General features: G+C 41.0%; 1 long non-coding RNA gene across 1 annotated transcript; it reads right to left on the reverse strand.

The window, feature by feature from the left end:
- Positions 1-4,928: 4,928 nt before the first annotated feature.
- LOC147583044 (uncharacterized) lies at positions 4,929-9,423 on the reverse strand. The gene is made up of 3 exons (XR_015244866.1): positions 9,211-9,423; positions 6,858-7,843; positions 4,929-6,333 (listed from the first exon to the last, which is right to left on the reverse strand). It is a non-coding gene; the product is annotated as an uncharacterized LOC147583044 (long non-coding RNA).
- Positions 9,424-19,806: the final 10,383 nt, after the last annotated feature.

The following is a 19,806-nucleotide window of genomic DNA, read 5'->3' on the forward strand; positions in this document are numbered from 1 at the left end:
GAAACCAAGAGATGGCTCTTTGAAAACATAAATATAACTGATAAACCTTTAGCCACATTCATCATAAAATCAGAAATGAAGTAACAAATGACATCACAAAATTACAAAAGATTGTAAGAGGCTACAAAAAATCTATGCCACAAATTGGACAATCTAGAAGAAATGCATAAATTCCTAGAAGTATACAGTCTTCCAAAAGTGAATTAGGAAGACCTAGAAAATCTGAACAGACCAATTACTAGTCATGAAATTGAGTGGGTGATCAACAAATTCTCAAAAGTCCAGGAACTGATGGCTTCACCGATGAATTCTGCCAAACATTTAAAGAAGAGTTAAGGCTAGTTCTCAAACTACTCCAAAAAATATCAGAGGAAAGAAAGCTTCCGAATTTATTTATTTATTTATTTATTTATTAACATTTATTTATTTTTGAGACAGAGACAGAGCATGAACGGGGGAGGGTCAGAGAGAGGGAGACACAGAATCTGAAACAGGCTCCAGGCTCTGAGCTGTCTGTCAGCACAGAGCCCGACGTGGGGCTCGAACTCACAGACTGCGAAATCATGACCTGAGCCAAAGTCGGCCACTTAACCGACTGAGCCACCCAGGTGCCCCATCTTCCGAATTTATTTTACAAGGCCAGCATTACCCTGATACCATCAGACAAAGATGCTACAAGAAAACTGCAGGCAAATATCCCTGATAAACATAGATTCAAAAATCCTCAACAAAGGGGGCACCTGATGGCTCAGTCCGTTGAAATGTCCCAACTCTTGATTTCAGCTCACATCAGGATCCTGGGGTTGTGGGACTGGGCACCGCATCAGGCTCTATGTGAGCATGGAGCCCGCTTAACATTCTCTCTGCCCCTCTCCCCAGCTTGCACACTCTCGCTCTCTAAAAAAACAAATCAACCTCAAGAAAATATTAAACTAAATTCAGTTCATTAAGAGAATCATTCATGATCAACTGGAATTTATTCCAGGATGCAAGTATGGTTCAATATCTGCAAATCAGGCAATATGTGATACACCATATTGACAAAATGAAGGATTAAAAACCATAAGACCATCTCAAGAGATAAAAAAAGCATTTGACAAGATTTAACAAAGTGGGTTTAGAGGAAACCTATCTCAACAAAAGCCATTATGACAAACATAACTAACATTATACCCAGTATTGGGGCACCTGGCTGGCTCAGTGGGTTAATCATCTGACTTCGGCTCAGGTCATGATCTCTCAGTTCATGAGTTCAAGCCCCCCCGTTGGGCTGTTTGCTGTCAGCAGAGAGCCCACTTCGGATCCTCTGACCCACCCCCTGCCCCTCAAAAATAAACTAAAAAAATAACGAGGAAAAGCTTTCAGCTAACAGCTTTTCCTCTAAGGTCAGAAACAAGGCAAGAGTAGCTATCTACTCTAACCACTTTTACTCAACATAGTACTGAAAGTCCTAGCCATAGCAGTCAGACAAAAAGGAATAAAAGGCATCCAAGTTTGTAAGGAAGAAGTAAAACTTTATTTGTAGATGACACAATACTATATATAGAAAACCCTGGGGCACCTGGGTGACTCAGTCGGTTTAAGCGTCTGACTGTTGATATTAGTTCAGGTCATGTTCTCTCTGTGAGATCGAGCCCCGCATCAGGCTCTGTGCTGACAGTGTGGAGCTTGCTTGGGATTACCTCTCTCTCTTTGCGCCTCCCCTGCTCATGCTAGTGCTCTCTCTCTCTCTCTCAAAATAAATTAACTTAAAAAAAAAAAAAGACTCCATCAAAAATTCAGTAATGTCTCAGTATATAAAATATACAGAAATCTTTCATTTCTGTACACTAATAGTGAAATAGAGAAACTAAAACAATCCCATTTACAATTGTACCAGAAGGAGTAAAATACCTAGGAATAAGCTTAACCAAGGAGGTGAGAGATTGGTACCCTGAAAACTATAAAATATTGATGAAAATATTAAAGATGCTACAAACAAGTGGAAAGATATTCCATGCTCATGGAATGGAAGAACCAGATTGGTTAACATGTCCATACTACCCAAAGCAATATACTGACTTAATGCAATCTTTATGAAAATACCAATAGCATTTTTCACAAAACTAGAACAAATAATAAAATTTGTATGGATCCACATAAGACCCTGAATAGCCAAAGCAATCTTGAGAAAGAACAAAGTTAGTGGTATCACAATCTCAGATTTTAAGACATACTACAAAGCTGTAGTAATCAAAACAGTATGATACTGACACAAAAAGAAACACATAGATCACTGGAACACAATAGAGAGCCCAGGAATAAACCCATGCTAATATGATAAGTTAACTTACAACAGGAGGCAAGGATATACCATGGGGAAAACAGTCTCTTCAATAAATGGTGTTGGGAAAACTGGATAGGTACATGCAAAAGAATGAAACTGAACCACTTTGTTACACTATACACAAAAACAAACTCAAAATGGTGTGAAAACCTAAATATGAGACCAGAAATAGTAAAACTCCTTAAAACATGGGCAGTAATCTCTCGGATGTTGGCCTTAGCAACATTTTTCTAGGTATCTCTCTTCAGGCAAGGGAAACAAAAGAAAAATTAAATTATTGGACTATACCAAAATGAAAAGCTTGTGTACAGCCAAGGAAACCATCAACATAAAAAAGTCAACCCATTGAATGGGAAAAGATATTTGCAACTGATATACCCGATTAAGGATTAATACACAAAATAAATAAAGAGCGTATTATACAACTTTACATCCCCTCCCCCCAATAATCTGATAAAGAAATGGGAAGAGAAATTGAATAAACATTTTTTCCAAAGAAGACATTCAGATGGCCAACAGACACATGAAAGGATGCTTAACATCATTCATCATCAGGAAAATATAAATCAGAACTGCAAGGAGAGATCATCTCACACCTGCCAGAATGACTAGAATCAAAAAGATAAGAAATAACAAGTGTTGGTGAGGATGTGGAGAAAACGGAGCCCTTGTACACTGTTGGGAATGTAAATTGGTGCAGCCACTGTGGAAAACAGAATAGAGCTTCCTCAAGTTTGGTAATTCCTTTTTATGATGACACAAAAGACACAAAGGAAAATAGTGACAGTCTCTTAGAGGAAATGGATTAGTAAAACCTAAAGTATCCCACCAACAGTAGCTAAGCCCAAGGAACCAGTTCCACAATATTTTCTCCTGCTAATCTCAATTCAGAAAGAGAAAAAGATCCTCACCATTCTCACTCCATTGAACTGTAGACAGATTCTGGGAGGCTGATATGGTAAGAAGTCTTACCTTCTGCCAGATTTATGTCAGATGTCCTAAGATCTCAAAGCTGCAGAATCTACAGCAAGTATCCAGTGATAGTATATCATGCCAACTGAAGAGGAGGAAGACATTTTCTTCTGTCCAAGGTTCTTCTGCTGGACTAAGAAATTCATATGAGACAGATTAAAAGAAGAAAACCACCAGCATTTTATTTTGTGCACACAGACCCACTAATGAAACTGAGACTTAAAGATATGAGCAAGGCAGGCAGTTTTTATACATTTCAGACAAAGAATAAATCTGTGAGAAATTGACAGGTTAAAAAAAAACATATTTGGGAGTTTTAGTATGGAATTCTAGGTGGAATTTGGGCTGAAGATTGGTCTAAAAGTAAAAAGGTTTGTTTCTACAGTTTTCTTTGCTACAAAGTGCCTATCTCTGATGATAAGGCTATCTCTAAAAAGACATTCTTAGTGCAGGGAGGGTACCTCTCATATGGGAGATTTAGTTTCTGCTTTCAGGGGGACTGAGGAGGGTCTGAGTGCCTTTGCACTGACTGTTTTCCAAGGACCTTCAATTCAAGATGATTAGTATACCATTGTGGTCGGTATATTATGGGTGGCCGGCCCTTGGACACTGCAGGGGAACGCGGCAAAGACCTGAGCAGACGCACACACACTGAGAAGATCCTGATCATAGAGGTCGGAAATCAAGATCCTACATTTATTGTAGTTGGTTTCTTTTTGGCTTGCAGTCAATACAATTACGACTAATTCTGCTCTTAGAGAAACAAAGCATTTTGGTCTCAATAGCTTTATTCTGGAAAACGTGAGATCTTATCGGTGACAGTACATTCTTAGATCGAAACAACTGTAAATGTAGATAAAATCTATTAGTTTATTATTACTGATTGAAGGGACATTTCAAAATGAGTATAAAGAAGGGGTGCCTGGCTGGCTCAGTTAGAGAAGCATGCAACTCTTGATCTCGGGGAACGTGAGTTTGAGCCTGATGTTGGGTGTAGAGAGTACTTCAAAATTTTTAAAAATCTGGGCTGCTGGGTGGCTCAGTCGGTTAAGTGCCAACTTCGGCTCAGGTCACGATCTCACGGTTCATGAGTTCAAGCCCTGCATCAGGCTCTGTGCTGACACTTCCCCTGCTCATGCTTGTGCTCTCTGTCTCTCCCTCTCTTTCAAAAGTAAACATTAAATTTTTTTTTTAAATAAGAAAAATCTTTAAGACAAAACAAGTATAAACAATATTTATAAGTAAAAGTCATAAGCATTGGGATATATTCAGTACGTACCAAGCTAGGGTGGAGACTTTGTAGTGTGCTCCTTCTAGCATCTTCCTCCCAGTAGACACTACAGAGAAGGGAGGTACCAGGGATCACATCTTTTCCGGTTCTGTAGTGCCAGCCCCAGTGCAGTGTTTGACTTGCATTCAGAGAATAAATGAATGCTCGCCAAGATTTCTTATTCCATCACATTTCTGAGAAACCATCTGTTGGTTCGCGATACCTGTTCCCACTCTTCATTAGCTGGTTGGCAAGAAAGCAAATGAGAGGAAAAACCTTTCTAAGATTTCTACCATTTCTAAGGAGTGGAGGACATACCCGAGGGAGTGTTGATGGCCTGGGGGTAATCAGGCTGGGGAAGAACATTCTGTATTTAGCACCTTGGGTCATTTGATGCTCGGTGCAAGGAGATGCCTCTTGGGGTAGCATAAAGATTCTCAAGTCTTTGACGTAGGCTGCCTGGGGTGACCCTTACATCTTCAGAACCGGTGTTGGCTGATGCCTGGAGTTCAGTGTCTATTTGTCTATTCTCGGTACCATTCTGAGACACCTCCCCTGAGCTTTCCCTACTTAAATCAGTAACCATTCTACCAAATATCCTCAATTTGGACCAAGTGAGGCAGGCTGCAAGGGTACCAGAGATGGGAAGGGGGAGGAGCTTGGTCTACATTTAAAAGAAATAAGACCCATACCTGTTAAGAAAAAAAAAAAAAAGTTGCAAGAATTCTTTGGCTTACTGAATTATTTATATCTTTTGAGATGTGAGAAGATGCCTGTGAACCAAGGAGAGAAGGAGTGGTTATTCCCCAGCACAATGAAAATGTCTGTGGACCACTTGCAATCACAGGTCATTTCTGTGCTACTCTCATCCAGGGAATGACATCCTCCTCCGAAACAAGGGACGATTTCTAAAGTGAGATTTCTGAACAAATTATGTGGAGGAGGGGCGGGAAGGGACAGCAGGTCTTTCCTGTACCCAGCCTCTTCGCTCTTCGTTCAGTATCCTGCTTTAAGAACAGAGACTGGGGGAGAAGGGGCTGAATACCAGGACGGTTTGCACCAGAAGGCCTAAAAGACAGTGTGTATTCAGATTTTGAGCTTGTAAATATTGAGCAGTGGCTCCTTCCAGCCTTATGAGTTAAGAGTTATCTGCGCAGAGAGTTAAGGAGGAAAGGGAAATTTTGTAGGAGAAAATGTTTTGCCGAACTGAATTGGTCTTTTTACCGTGATTTCTTACAAAGAGCAATTTTCTACGTTCTGAAACAACTTCTCAGACACCTGGTTTTTAATCTTGAATTGTACACTGTTTCTTAATAAAAGTGATACATTTCTTGCAGGTGTTCCCCATCACCATTACCTTTCAAGTACTGTGTGCTGTTTCAAAAAGCTCTCCAATTTTGGCCTTGGATAGTGTGTGCCGGTACATTTTACCACCAATGAGTGTAAGCAACCTGTTCTTCCTAATGCTTAGCAGCTGGATCCATCATAAACCACTTCTCAGGCTACAGGTCTGTTTCTACGTTACAGATTTAAGGAAGATCAGCCCACTTTTGGGGGTTTTAGAGGCTCGTGGCAGTAGGGGGCTGTAGCCAATCTCTTCACCCCTCCACTTTAATAGAAACACATTGATTTTTGTAATGCTGCAACGGCCAGTTCTGTTTATCTCCAATTTGTTGCTTTTAAATAAATCTTACCACGAAAGCAAGTTTCCAAGCAGTTGGCCATGCCTAGTCTACGCCATTTAGTAGCCCCTAGATCCAGGACACTGAAAGAAAAAACAAATGGGAGATTTTGTACTAAATATAGTAGGATTAAAATTCATCCCTTTAAGGGGCACCTGCGTGGCTTAATGGGTTAAGCATCCGACCTCGGCTCAGGTCATGATCTCGTGGTCTGTACGTTCAAGCCCCACATCGGGCTGTGCCCTGACAGCTCACAGTCTGGACCCTGCTTCGGATTCTGTGTCTCCCTCTCTCTCTGCCCCTCCCCATCTCTCTTGGTCTCTGTCTCTCAAAACTAAATAAACATTGAAAGAAATCCATCTCTTGAAAAACCACAGCACAACTGTATCAGAAGGACAGGGCTTGGTGTTCCCAACTGGCCCCGAGCCGGTGACCGCGTGTGCCGGGACGGCCTCGGCGGCTGCTGAAGTCACTTCACGCCCAAGTCACACAGGCATAGAGGGGGGGTGAACTCTAAAATGTGACGAGCTGCAAGCCTCCAAAAAATAAAGCACCCTTTGGGGGACGAAACCATGGTGAAGTTCAACTCCTGAGCATACTGCCTCACCCGTGGCGCCGTCTCCCACAGGGGAGCTGTGATCCCGGTGCCCCAGCAGAGTGTAATTGCAGACAGCTCAGCAGTAGCTCAGCCTGAAGACTTCTCTCGTTACATAAGGGCTCAAGCTCATGGGCGGATGTCAGAAAAGACCCAGTTTGTTTGTCCCTGACATTCGGCGTGCAGGCAACCATCCTAAATGAGCACAGGTCAACGAACTGAGTGTGTACTAACTTCAGAACGTCGTAAAAGGAAAAGGGAGCACATCTGGCTAATAGGCAAAGCTTTTCGATGATGTTCTTTATCTGCAAATTAACTTAATAAAATCATCCCATCATTAAAATTAAGTTATGTTCATGTCTGATTGTTTCTTAATCAGCACTTCAAGAATTCAGCATCTGGCCTCATTATTGCGCGTGACTCTGGTGCACAGATGCGTTCTGAAGCTGAGGGAGCTTGTGATGATAATTATTGGAGTTTTATTATTTCCTATAATAGCTTCAAATGAGGTTTACTGCATGAACATATTCCGTTCATGAAGGCCACACATCTGTATCAATTTCCCAGGGTCTTTAACATTGTTACAATAATGCATTTCATTCCGGCAATTAAGTGGAGTGACATAGTACTAATAGTAAGCACATATTTACCATGTGTGAGGCACTTTGCTCGACTTGATCCTCATGACAAATCTTTGAAGTTAGAAAATTATCCTAGTTTCACATAAGGACACTGGGGCACAGAGGAGCTAATTAATGCCTCAGTTAATCTGTATGTGTCGGAGCTGGGCTTCGAACCCATGAGGACGGACTCCAGAATCTACGTTCTTAATCACAGCACTACGCCAGCTCCAAAATCTTAGTAAGAGCCTGTTTGGTGTAGATCTCTGTACGCTAACAGCAATTAGTGTTGAATCAGTTTGGCCGCCGATAATGTTAACACGTGCCTTTGAATTCGTATCTCATTCTCTACCTTTCCTCTGAGAGCTTATGAACGTTCTGCGATGCAAGCAAGAAAACAAAAACCAGAAAGTTAGTAGCAAAACAGGACTCTGAAACCGTTCTGGTTCATCAGAATGTCTCCATTATTCCCGGTATCTGAACCACAGGACCTTCAGGTTAATCAATAATATCAAACATGCAGTATGGAACCTTAGGTCATTAAATCACAAGGCCTTTATCAACAATTTGCTTCAGCAGCTATAATTTATAGAATGTTTAATGTGTGCATTAACCATTCTAGTGTCTCCAAGTTCTGTATCAGAAAGCATTTAAATTATGTTATCTCATCTACCTGGATACATGCCATCCCTGAATTATACTTTGATAATAAACCTGCAACCATTATGCAAGGATCATTACAAGAGTGTTCGTTTTCAGTGATGCACTATCTTTGGCACAAATGGAGTAACACGCCATTCACTATCCACGGGATTGTCTAATATGCCCCTCTCAAACAAGAATCGGTGTTTCAGTATTGCTCACATTTGAATTCCAGAAAACACCGGTCTCTGCAGATGTGTTTGCACGTGTAATTTTAGCAGAAAATGGAACCTGTCATCCTTTTTATTCAAATTTTGTCAGGATTAGGTTTAACTGCGTGTAATAGAGACCCAAACCACAGAAGCTTAACCTGATGGCTTATCTTTCCCAGGAGGTAGGCAGCCCGGGGCTGCTTGAGCCACTCAAGGAAGGCAAAGTGGAGGCTGCTATGCAATGGCACATGTGGATTCCAAGACCCCCAAACCCTCCGGTACCGGGGAGAGATCAGAATGAGAGGGGGGAATGGCTGCATTGCTCCCAGGGGACCCAGCATAGTCTGCCCCACGGCCAGACTGTAAACTAGTAATATTTAACTTGTAGGCAAACAATCGAGCCAAGCAGCCCGCTTCTGCCTAACATGATGGGCCATCTCATCCAAAGGCGCCATCTCCAGTTCCGCTACAGTTCGCTTCCCTGTCCTCTAACCTGAAACCAAAGATCAAGCTAACCGCCCCGTCTTATGTAAACCACGGAAAGGGGGAGGGATTTGTCGCTGAGGAGAAAACCAATTTGCTAATGTTGATGCACTAATATATTCCTAACAGGGCAAAGAGCAAAACAGGCAGGCTGGGGAAAGTCTTCTTTTCAGAAACTGTTCTCGAGGCCACAGTTGACGTTTACAACTTTCTTATTCCGCCTCCTGTGCTGTGTCCCCTCTGCCTGCTCCCCAGCTTCTCAAGGGTCTGTACTGTGTCGGAACGACCCAAACCTCACTCCCGCAGTGCCTACACTTTTGGGGCTGCCTTCCATTAATGTGAACCTCCGGACACGTGAGTCCCAAGGAAGTTTCCCAGGGGGCGCCCCGAGTTGCCAACATTTCTTACCCTCGTGGTATGGCAGGACCTTGTTTCCCCTTCGTACTCAGGATCCAGATTCCCCCAAGCAATGATCGCAGTCCTTTCGCCCACTGCCCCGGGGACCTAAGAAGCCAAAGGCGACCAGGTGGCATTCTCGACTTCCTCCCCAACTGGACCTCTGTTGCATCCCTTGGGAAAAGGTTTACTCCCTGGGAATCTCTAACTTCTAGACCAGCGGCCCTTAAAGCTGTGGAAACAAGAAACAAACATTTCACAAGTTTTGTGAGGGGGGAAAGGGGTGGGCCCACATCGCATCTATCCCAATTTTTGGTCCCGTGGTGTCTCTCCGTGGGCGAAAAGGGACCGTATGTTGATTATTGGTACAAGATACTGCATCTTGCAGGACAGTAGGGTTTACGTGCTCCTCCAATACCTGGCGGCTGAACCAGGCAAACCAGGGTGCGTCGACTTCCCTAGATCTTTTTCTTCCGGCTGCCACAGAGGCAGCTGGTCTCCCATGTTTGTTACTGGTTTAGGCCAACGTGAGTGACACAGAGTTGGCCCGGCTCCGTCTGTCTGTCTCTGGCATCTTCATCAAGCACAGCTTAAACACATGCAAATGAACACACACATTTGCAGTGTTTCTGGCGCGAATCCCGAAAGCTACGTACTGTCTTTTTCTTGTGAAAGCTCCCCATCCCTCCCCCCACCCCCACTGTCTTTCTCTGGTGGGCCCGCTTTACATATGTTAAATCTGGGAAAAGATGTCATCAAAGGGAGAAAAACAGGTGGGGAAGGAAGAGATGAAAACGCTCTTTGACAGTTCACTTCTGTTTTGCAGCTGCGAGGAGAGTCAGAGTCGCGGATTCGAACGACGTCACCTCCATCAACAAGCTAATTAATTCTCCTTTTAAAACAAAACAAAACAAAAGTCTCCTTCCTTCAATCAGTGTCAACAGCCAATTGCAATCTTTCATCACCCAGTGTAATAACACAAATGTTATCAAGGAGGAAAACAGTTGGACCGACAAGATTAGCAATTCACCCCTTCTTTCTTAATCTTGTAATCACACGGGATGCAGTTTACAATAATATACACCCAAGTTTGCCAGTAAATTACCCCATAGAGGCTGTGCGTAAATTGCCCATCGTGTCATGTCTACTTTTGGCACAGAAGCACGTGTCTTCCTGTAGGAGACGTGGGATAAATTAAGACCAACTCCTCAGAGAGCTTTTTCCTCATCCATTAACCACTGCGGAAGGTTGTTAATTATGTAAAGAGGGGCCTACTTGGGGGAATATATAACCATGGATGACATTTAGGGGCAACAGAAAACTGAGGCATCTGACAGTGACAGAAGGTAGTTTGCCACTGATAAGATTAGCACTTTGCTGTCATGTGCTAGAAGACAAAAGGCTTCTTGCCTTGTTGGGATTAAACATTTGTTGACATGATTTGGGGTTTCCGCCCCCCCCCCCAACATTTTGGCTATCACTGCTCAAAAACCATACTCTCTACCACCCCAGCGGTTGTGAGTGTAATGGGCGTGAATTTTAGACCACAAGCTGCATTGTGAAAGCAATGTCGCTTAGAACTGATCTAAGGAAATTGACTTAAAGAACTGATTCCCAACCCCATTCCTGTTGGGCTGGTGGGTGTGTCTCATTCTCCATCTTGGTTATGGCTCCTGCATCTCCTTGGGGTTGAACAAAAAGACCCAGGAGGCTTATGTGATGTCTAGAGAATGGATGAGGGGTTCTGATCTCTGTCCATCCTTGGGTGTTGCGGTTCCCAAAGCCCAGTGACCCTGCAGTTCCAGTGCCTGCCCTGGACACACTGTCTTCTTTTCCCCTTGGCTATGTTACTCTTAGTATTTCTCGGGGCCAAATGCCTAGATTAACCTCAGGCGGGGGAGCACAGGACCTGGAGGGGTAATGAAGGAAAAGACTGGGAAGGCAGAGGCGAACAGGACTCTGCGAAACACTGTGTAAGTGCAGATGCTGTTTCTCCCACCTTAGGAGAAGAAGAGCGCTTGGTTTAGAGCCCTCTGTCTGCCCGATATTCTCCTAGCTTCCAAGAGAACTCTCACCTTCACCGTCAGCTCAATCAGAGCAGGGTCCAGCTAGTGCCCGGTGTGGTCCGGGGACCCCTCGGCTTCTGCTGCTGCATCCGTACTTGACTGTAGACCTTGAAGGAGCATTTCTCCTTCCTGAGCAGCTAGAGGAATTTTAGATCTTTTCTGACAGCCACACTTCCTTCAGACCCCCTGTATCGGGGAAACTAGAATACAATTCCTACTTTCCCAAAGTCCTCCTCCTCATCATTTCTGCCCAGAAGGACTTGCGATCTGTAACTGTAAAACCCAGGAACGCATGAAGAAGCCGACCCCACAACCAGCCACCGTTGGGAGTCACACGCTTTCCACACAGGATCAGATCCTAGTTGTGTGAAAGAAACATCAAAATGGATGGGGCGCCTGGGTGGCTTGGTTGGTTAAGCGCCCGACTTTGGCTCAAGTCACGATCCTGTGGTTCGTGGGTTCGAGCCCCGAGGCGGGCTCTCAGTGCTGACAGCTCAGAGCCTGGAGCCTGCTTCAGATTCTGTGTCCCTCTCTCTCTCTGCCCCTCCCCTGCTCATGCTCTGTTTCTGTCTCTCAAAAATATATAAATGTTAAAAAATTAAAAAAAAAAAAAAAAAGGAAACATCAAAATGGAGTCAGCATTGCTAAGAGAGCCATTTAAAATGGAGCCAGGAGGCTATTAAGGAAGCCGAGTTTATGCACATCCTCACCTGAAAGAAAAGATAAACTTCAAAATAGAGGTCTCTGCCAAACTACAAAGATCCCAGGGCACCAGAGGCAATGCTGCCATGTCCAGAAATGAACTTTTTTCTTCTACTTAGAAACAGACTTTTTGCTTAGTGATAGCCCTTAGCAACCAACCATGTAGAGATAAGAATAGATTCAGCTTGTCAACACCAATCGGAATTCCTGACATACAGTTTTACGTGGCTTTAGTGAAAGTCTCCTCGTTGCCTTTATAAGCCCGCCTCTTTTCTCCCTGCTTTGGAACAGATTTTCAACTCCTGCTCATCTGGGTCTCCCAAACTGCAATTCTCGGGCCCCAAATAGAAGCCTTTAGTTTGCCTTCCAGTCTCGCAGCATTTCTTGTTCTACAGCAGTCAACGGGTAATACGACAAAATCAGAATATTTCTTAATGGAAACATATGTCCCCAATCTCCAAATCATCCTTAAGTAGCCAAAACGCCATCACCATAGATAATTTATGGAAGGCATTGCAGAGCTCAGCACGCTTAGTGCCTTGTGTTTGACAATCTCCCACCAGAAATGAATGGAAATATATCTATTTCCAATCAAAGATGCACACGCACCGCGTGCTGAGTTCATTTCACACAACTAAGGCATAAATTCCACAAATACACTTTGTGGTGACAGCCTGCAGGCATTCAAAGGCTGGTGAAAAGTATGTTATGTGCCTCTGTGCCTCTGCCATTTCCAGGATCCAGAATGCCTGGGTAGATGTGGCTGGCATGGCCCACCAACCACCTGTCTGCAAGCAGAAATATATGATGAAAAATGAAGTTCAAGAATACGTGATCAATGACAAGTTATTGATAATGGGCTCCAACGGATTAAGAATTCCTACTGTTTTTAAGTGCATTATTCTAATTAATCGTTGAGTACCATATTTCACAAGTGCAGTGCTTAAACTAGAGCAATACCAAGCTGTTAGAAACTTGGTACTAATTACCGCAGTCTAATGCGGTAATCATGCTTACTGGTGATTCTCACCACCCAAGACAACTACTGAAAAATATTGGTATATTTCTTTCCAGTTTTCTCTATGCCTGCATATCATATACCAAAATGAGGATCGCGCTACATATGCAGTTCTGTGTTCTGTGTTATTTACTTAACGCTGTTTTGTATGCATTTCTTGTATTTTTTTGGAAACGTGAGTTTTAATGACATCATGACGTTATATTATGTGGATGTCCCGTAACTATTTGAACAAATCCCTTATTGTTGAACATTTCACATTTATGTTTCCAAACTTCTCAATAGGGACTGTATAAACATCCTTGTACATAAATCTGCCCGCATTAATCAGACTTCTTTCTTAGGATACATGCCTTGAAGCAGATGTATTGGTTCACAGCCTATGAACAGTTTTAGATTCTAAAAGATAAATGGCCAAATTTTTGTGGATCTAGACTGCACATAGTTGATTAGGCAAGGATTTTATAAACCAGCTATTATGTGCTGCAGCACGAGGAATACATTAGTGAAAAAAATCAACAGGGTCTCTCTCCTTAGAGAATTTATAGTTCACTGAAAGAGAGTTTAGATCTAACCTGAGAACTGAAAACAAGAATCTTTGTAGATTTCATGTTAAATTTCATGCAGAATTAAGAACTTGGCAGAAGGAAAAATAAGAACAAAATGAAAACCTTGACGCTCAGAATGCCACTTATGCAAATGACTCTAACAAATGTTATTAAAATTTGCTAAGCATTATACAGCTGTCAAATTGCCCAAAAGTTATGCAATCACCCATAAGTTATGTGTTCAGTTAGTTAAGGTTTTAGAGGAGTATTAGAAATTGGTTTAATCCCAAATGGTACTCAGCGAAATAAAAAAATAATTATTTTACTTCCACAATTTAACAATGAAAATGAATAACTCACACACGTCCGATAAATTGTCTAGTTTTCCAAAATGTTATCTAGGAAAAGCTGCCCAAAATGCTAGGAATGGGAAAATTTAAGAGGCAGAGTCTACTGGGAATTTCTGTATAATGTGATGGGTTGAGCTGACATGGACTGTTTGCCCTCTTGTTCCAAACCCATAGATATTTTGGGGAACAGTAACAAGGAAGGAAGGGAGGGAGGGAGGAAAGAGGAAAAGGAGAAAAAGTAGGGTAGAAACGAGGAGGACATGTTTGTAATATATTTAACCGATAATGGATTAATATCCAGCATTTATAAAGAGCTCTTGAAATCCGTAAGGAAAACACAAACAACTGAATAGAAGAACAGATGACATGAACGGTATTTCACAGAATAAAAAAACACCCAATGGCCCCTAGACATGAAAGGATGCTCAATCTCATTCCTAATTAGGGTAATGCATCCTAAAAGCAGAGCGATATATCACGTTACATTTATCAGACTGACATTGAAAAGTCAGAAAAAAGCCAGTGTAGACAAGGATTGGTACAGCTGCAAATTGGTACAGCTGACTTGGAAGATAATTTGGCATTCTCTTTTAAATCTGAAAACGTGTCTATACTAGGACCAGAAATCACTCCTGGCTATACCTATAGAGAAACAGAATAGCTTTCCCTGCCTTTACTGTGTTTCTTTTTCTTTCTTTTATCTGGCTTTCTGAATCAAATATTGACTGGGTTTTTAAGAACCTGCCTCAATTACAAGTGAACAGAGTACTTCTTGAGGTAAAATTAGTGGCCCAAGCAAAACCTTTATTTAGCAAAACTCATGGTTAGATCAAGAATTTTGCCACAATTTACAAGGACTGCAATTTCAGGAAAAATTAGATTGGATCTCGGCACCTAATCTCAAAGATATAGTAAATACAGAACTTAAATATTCCACAGTGGCAATTGAGGATATTTTTGACTTTGCATGTGGTAGGAATTACTATTTCTTATAGGAGTTAGAGAATTAGAGGTATGCATTAGGATAACAGAATTTTCAAGAGAACCCTATAAACTAGGGTGAAATTAGATTTGGGGCTTTAATGTCTCGGATTCTAATTTAACATGCTGCAGAATTCACCTCATCAAATTGCTGAACTAATCTCTCATGCCAACAACTGCTTGGGTTAATAAAAAACCGAGAGCTTTTCACATGTTAATAAATAAGAGAAAATATAAAATCGGAGACCTTTCTCCTCCTTAAATGCAAGCAAGTGGTACGTGACCTTAGCTGAGCCACTGTGATTTGATGGAGGCATTCTAATTAGTGGATCAAATTGCTCTCATTTTACATAGTTCTTGTGCAACAAAACTTGCTGCGTATGCTTTTTTTTTAAAAAGCAGTGATACACCATAGATTCTGTCTGGTGCTAGGCTGATTATTATACTGAGGAGTTTTTCTTTATGTGTCAATTTCACCATCTTTGTAAACAACTTCATTATCAACATAGCTTGGGATTGGAATGCTTGCATTAATCAGACACTTTAGGTTTTTACACACAGCCACTTTTCAAAAAAGTCTGAAAACAAAACCATACGATACCTATGCATTTGGAGATCAAAGCAACATAGATTCAAATATGCAGTGTCTCACCAACACCGTTATGAGAAATCTTTAAGATGTTTAATGGGACTGGGGAGAAGAGACCATTTGATTCATGTACAGCCAGGGAATTTTATTCTGCCGACTATGCCAACTGGTGAGGAGGAAGAATTTCCTCTGCCCTTCAAGGTCCTTCCAGCTGGATTAAGTATCAGATTGACATGAGACAGATTAACAGATGAAAATCAAATTTAATTTCCTAAGTGCAGGGAATCCACACCGACATGAGATTCCAAAGGCAGTCAGACAGAATGAGGTATATGTGTCATTGTGAACTAAGGAGAAGGGGGCAGAGGTCTGGGACTTTAAAGGGAAGGAATATAATACATACACAGGAAGATGAAAAAGAATAAATGTTTGATAAACACATGTTTTCTGGGGCATAGAAGGCTTTGACCAGACAGGCCTTTCTAGGCTCCTCCCTGTCTGCCATAACCTAGTTTTATATCATAATGTAGTTATCTATGGTAATGGCTGTCTTCCTTGAGCCAGTCCTTTTTTTTTTTTTTTTTTTTTTAATGTTTATTTATCTTAGAGAGAGACAGAGTGCAAGCGGGGCAGGGGCAGAGAAAGAGGGAGACACAGAATCCAAGGCAGGCTCCAGGCTCTGAGCTGTCAGTGCAGAGCCACGCGGGGTGGAACCCATGAACCATGACACCATGACCTGAGCTGAAGTTGGACGTTTAACCCACTGAGCCACCCGGGTGCCCCAGAGCAGGTCCTATTTACCTAAGTTATTTTTAGGCAGTTGAGGGAGAGGTAAAGAGCTTTTGCTGAATCTTCTGGGTTTTGATTGTTTTTAACTCAAAAATAATCTTCATGCCAAAGTGGCCCATCTTGGGGCAGCCTTTCCTTGACCCCTACAAGAGCCAGGTCATTCTCTGGGTGCCCTCATGCTACTTCTCCCCCACCAGGGACTCTGCTTGGCCCCTGCACTGTGAGAGAGCCCCCCTGACCACAGAGTTGTTTGCTGTTTGCTGACTTCCAGTAATGCCCTAGTTTTTATTTTTTCCCCATTCTCTTTTAGTTTTTGGCTTATTCTACTAAAGAGAAAAATATGATGTATATATAAATATATTATAAATATAAATACATATGTGTGTATTATGTACCAAGATATGTATTATTTTAGTGACTTTTTCTGGACCTATTTTTATTGTTTTGTTTTCTATTTATATTCTTACCCTGTTTTACAACTTATTTAATCCTTGGGTACTTTGTCTTTTAATATTTATCATTACATGTCTTAATGTAACACTTTAAAAACACTTATTTTGAAATCTTATTAAAATTTTTTTCTTTTAGTGTCTCAAATGCTTTTCATTTAACAAGTCCAATGTGAAAATTTGTCTACTATGGTATTTCTTATTTATTCTTTTCTTTTCAATTTGTTTTTCTTATTCCCAATTTCCTGGTTTTGAAATTCTTGTTCTTAAACTTTTAAGTATCTTCCTAATTTAATTTTTATCCTTCTATATTTAAATTATTTTATTTCTCACATTGTATTAATGGAAGTGGAAAAACTGACCTCACATAACCCACATGTAGAGTGATCATTTAAATTAGTATCTACACTAGGATGATTTGAGAGTGAAAGTGTGCCCCACTTATAATTTTGCTGGGACAATAGGCATAAAGTCAGACTGCCCCAAGCTGACACACTTGATCACTCAACCCACAAGGGAATTTTTAGGTCTTCCCCTACCCCAGCACTCCCAGGCACCAAGAAACAGAATAGTATTTCTGGTTTTCCATAATAGAGCCTTCCTATCTTCCAAACTGTCTTACCAAAAATACTTCTAGAAGTAAAAATAGCTATGTTTATAGAGCATCTATCATTCGATAGACATTTTACGTGGACAATTCTGGAGGGAACAGGGTGTAAACGTCCCCTGAAGGTAGATATAGCCTCTTTCCAAACTAAGACGGTATAGCTATTCAGTCTGCCCTTCCCCTGCAATGTGGGGTTTTGTGTGCTCCAACACAGTAGTCTCTGATATTCTTCCTGTATGACTTGGGGCCAGCCTTGCCAACAATGTGATACCACACAAGAGGGAAAAGTCAGAAGAAAAGTCTACTGGCAATGACTTCTCAATAGTCCTGGCTGACTTGATACACACACACACACACACACACACACACACACACACCACCACCACCACCACCACCACCATAGGGAAGTGGCATTGGAGAGGACCCAAACAGGCTGTTCACTTGCTCTTTACCTTCCTCTAATCACATATTCTTGTGTTTATTTGTGGGTTGACTCTCCTCCCTTGTTGACAAAAGGAGTTTCCTGGTACATGCAATTCCTTCCCTTCATTATGAGGGACTTGGAAAAGACGGACAACACACGACTTAGCCCCAGCAGGGCTTCTTCATAAAATGGGAGAGCTATGTTTCTGAACACCTTCTCTGACAGAATCCTACCTGGACAGCTGCAGCCCTCTTAGATTGCCAGAAGTGCAGAGGGATCCATTCTACTTCCCCAAACAGATCTTGGCTGCCTCTGAGGAAAAGCTGGTCTCTTACAATAATTATCACTACCATATTTTATTGAATCTAAGATGTTATAAATTATAATATATAACATCATTTTATATTCCACCCAGAAAGAAAAATAATGCTGCCAATTCAACAATGGCATGCCATCAATTTTAAAATGTGCTTTATTTTAAAGATGTTAAAATGCAAAAAATGTGCCTCCTAGAATCAATACTTTTTTTTCCTTCAATTTTCCACCACCTGATTATTAATTTTCTTCTAAAACCCACCATGGGGGATTGGGGACTTGAGGCTGGAAACCTGCAGAGTTTTGTACAACTGATTCATTACATCCCTTCACCTTGCCCCCATGCCACTCTCAGTTCTGTGAAGTGACATTTCTCTCAGTCCCTCCATGACTGAGCCTAGCAGTTGAAGAAACAGAGTTGAGTAAATTGTCTAAGGTCAAGATGACTTCACAGGTGAAAAGAAGAGTTAATACCTTTTCTTCTCAAAGTATTCCAAAAAATAGAAAGAAAGGAAGCCTTCCAAATTCATTCTATAAGACTGGCAGGACCCTGATACTAAAACCAGACAAAGATACTACAAAAAAGAAAACTACAGGGCAATATCTCTGAATATAGATGCAAAAATCCTCAATAAATTATTAGCAAACTGAATCCAACAATACATTCAAAAAATCATTCACCACAATCAAGTGGGATTTATTCCAGGGTAGCAATGGTGGTTCAAAATTTGCAAAATCAATCAATACAATCTATCACATTACAAGAAAAAGGATAAAAACCATATGATCATCTTAATAGATGCAGGCAAAACACTTGACAAGTTACAACATCCATTCATGACAAAAACTCTCAACAAAATAGGTTTAGAGGAAACATATCTCCATTCATACCTACATCCCTTTTCTACAAAAAGAAATACAGAAGTCATCCAAACTGGTAAGGAAGATGTAAAACTTTAGCTATTTGCAGATCACATGATACTATATATAGAAAACCCTAAGAACTTTACTAAAAAACTACTAGAGTAATAAATGAATCCCGTGAAGTAGTGGGATACAAAATTAAAATATATAAATCTATTGTATTTCTATACAGTAATAATGAAATGGCAGAAAGAGAAATTAAGAAAACAATCCCAATTACAATTGAGCCAAAAATAATAAAATACCTAAGAATAAACTTAACCAAGGAAGTGAAATACCTGTACTCCAAAAACTAGAAAGCATTGATGAAAGAAATTGAAAATGACACAAATGGGTATTCCTTATTCATGAATTATAAGAATCAATATTGGGAAAATGTCCATACTACCTAAAAGAATACACAGATTTAATGCAATCCCTATCAAAATAACATTTTTCACAGAGCTAGACCAAATAATAGTAAAATTTGTATGGAACCATAAAAGACACCAAATGAATAGCCAAAGCAATAAAGGAGAACAAAGCTGGAGATATCATTATCCCAAATTTCAATATATCCTACAAAGCAGTAGCAATCAAAACAGTATAGTACTATCACAAAAACAGACACATAGATCAATGGAACATAATAGAAAGTCTACAAATAAACCTATGCTTTTATGGTCAATTCATCTACGACCACGGAGGCAAGAATATGCAATGGGGAGAAGACAGTCTCTTCAACAAATGGTGTTGGGAAAAGTGCTCAGTTATGTGCAGAAGAATGAAAATGGACCACTTTCTTACATTGTACACAAAAATAAACTCAAAATGGATTAAAAATCTAAGCATGAGACGTGAAACATA

This window comes from Puma concolor, chromosome A2, assembly GCF_028749965.1.
Source record: "Puma concolor isolate L17-30 chromosome A2, mPumCon1.1.hap2, whole genome shotgun sequence".
Lineage (NCBI taxonomy): Eukaryota > Metazoa > Chordata > Mammalia > Carnivora > Felidae > Puma > Puma concolor.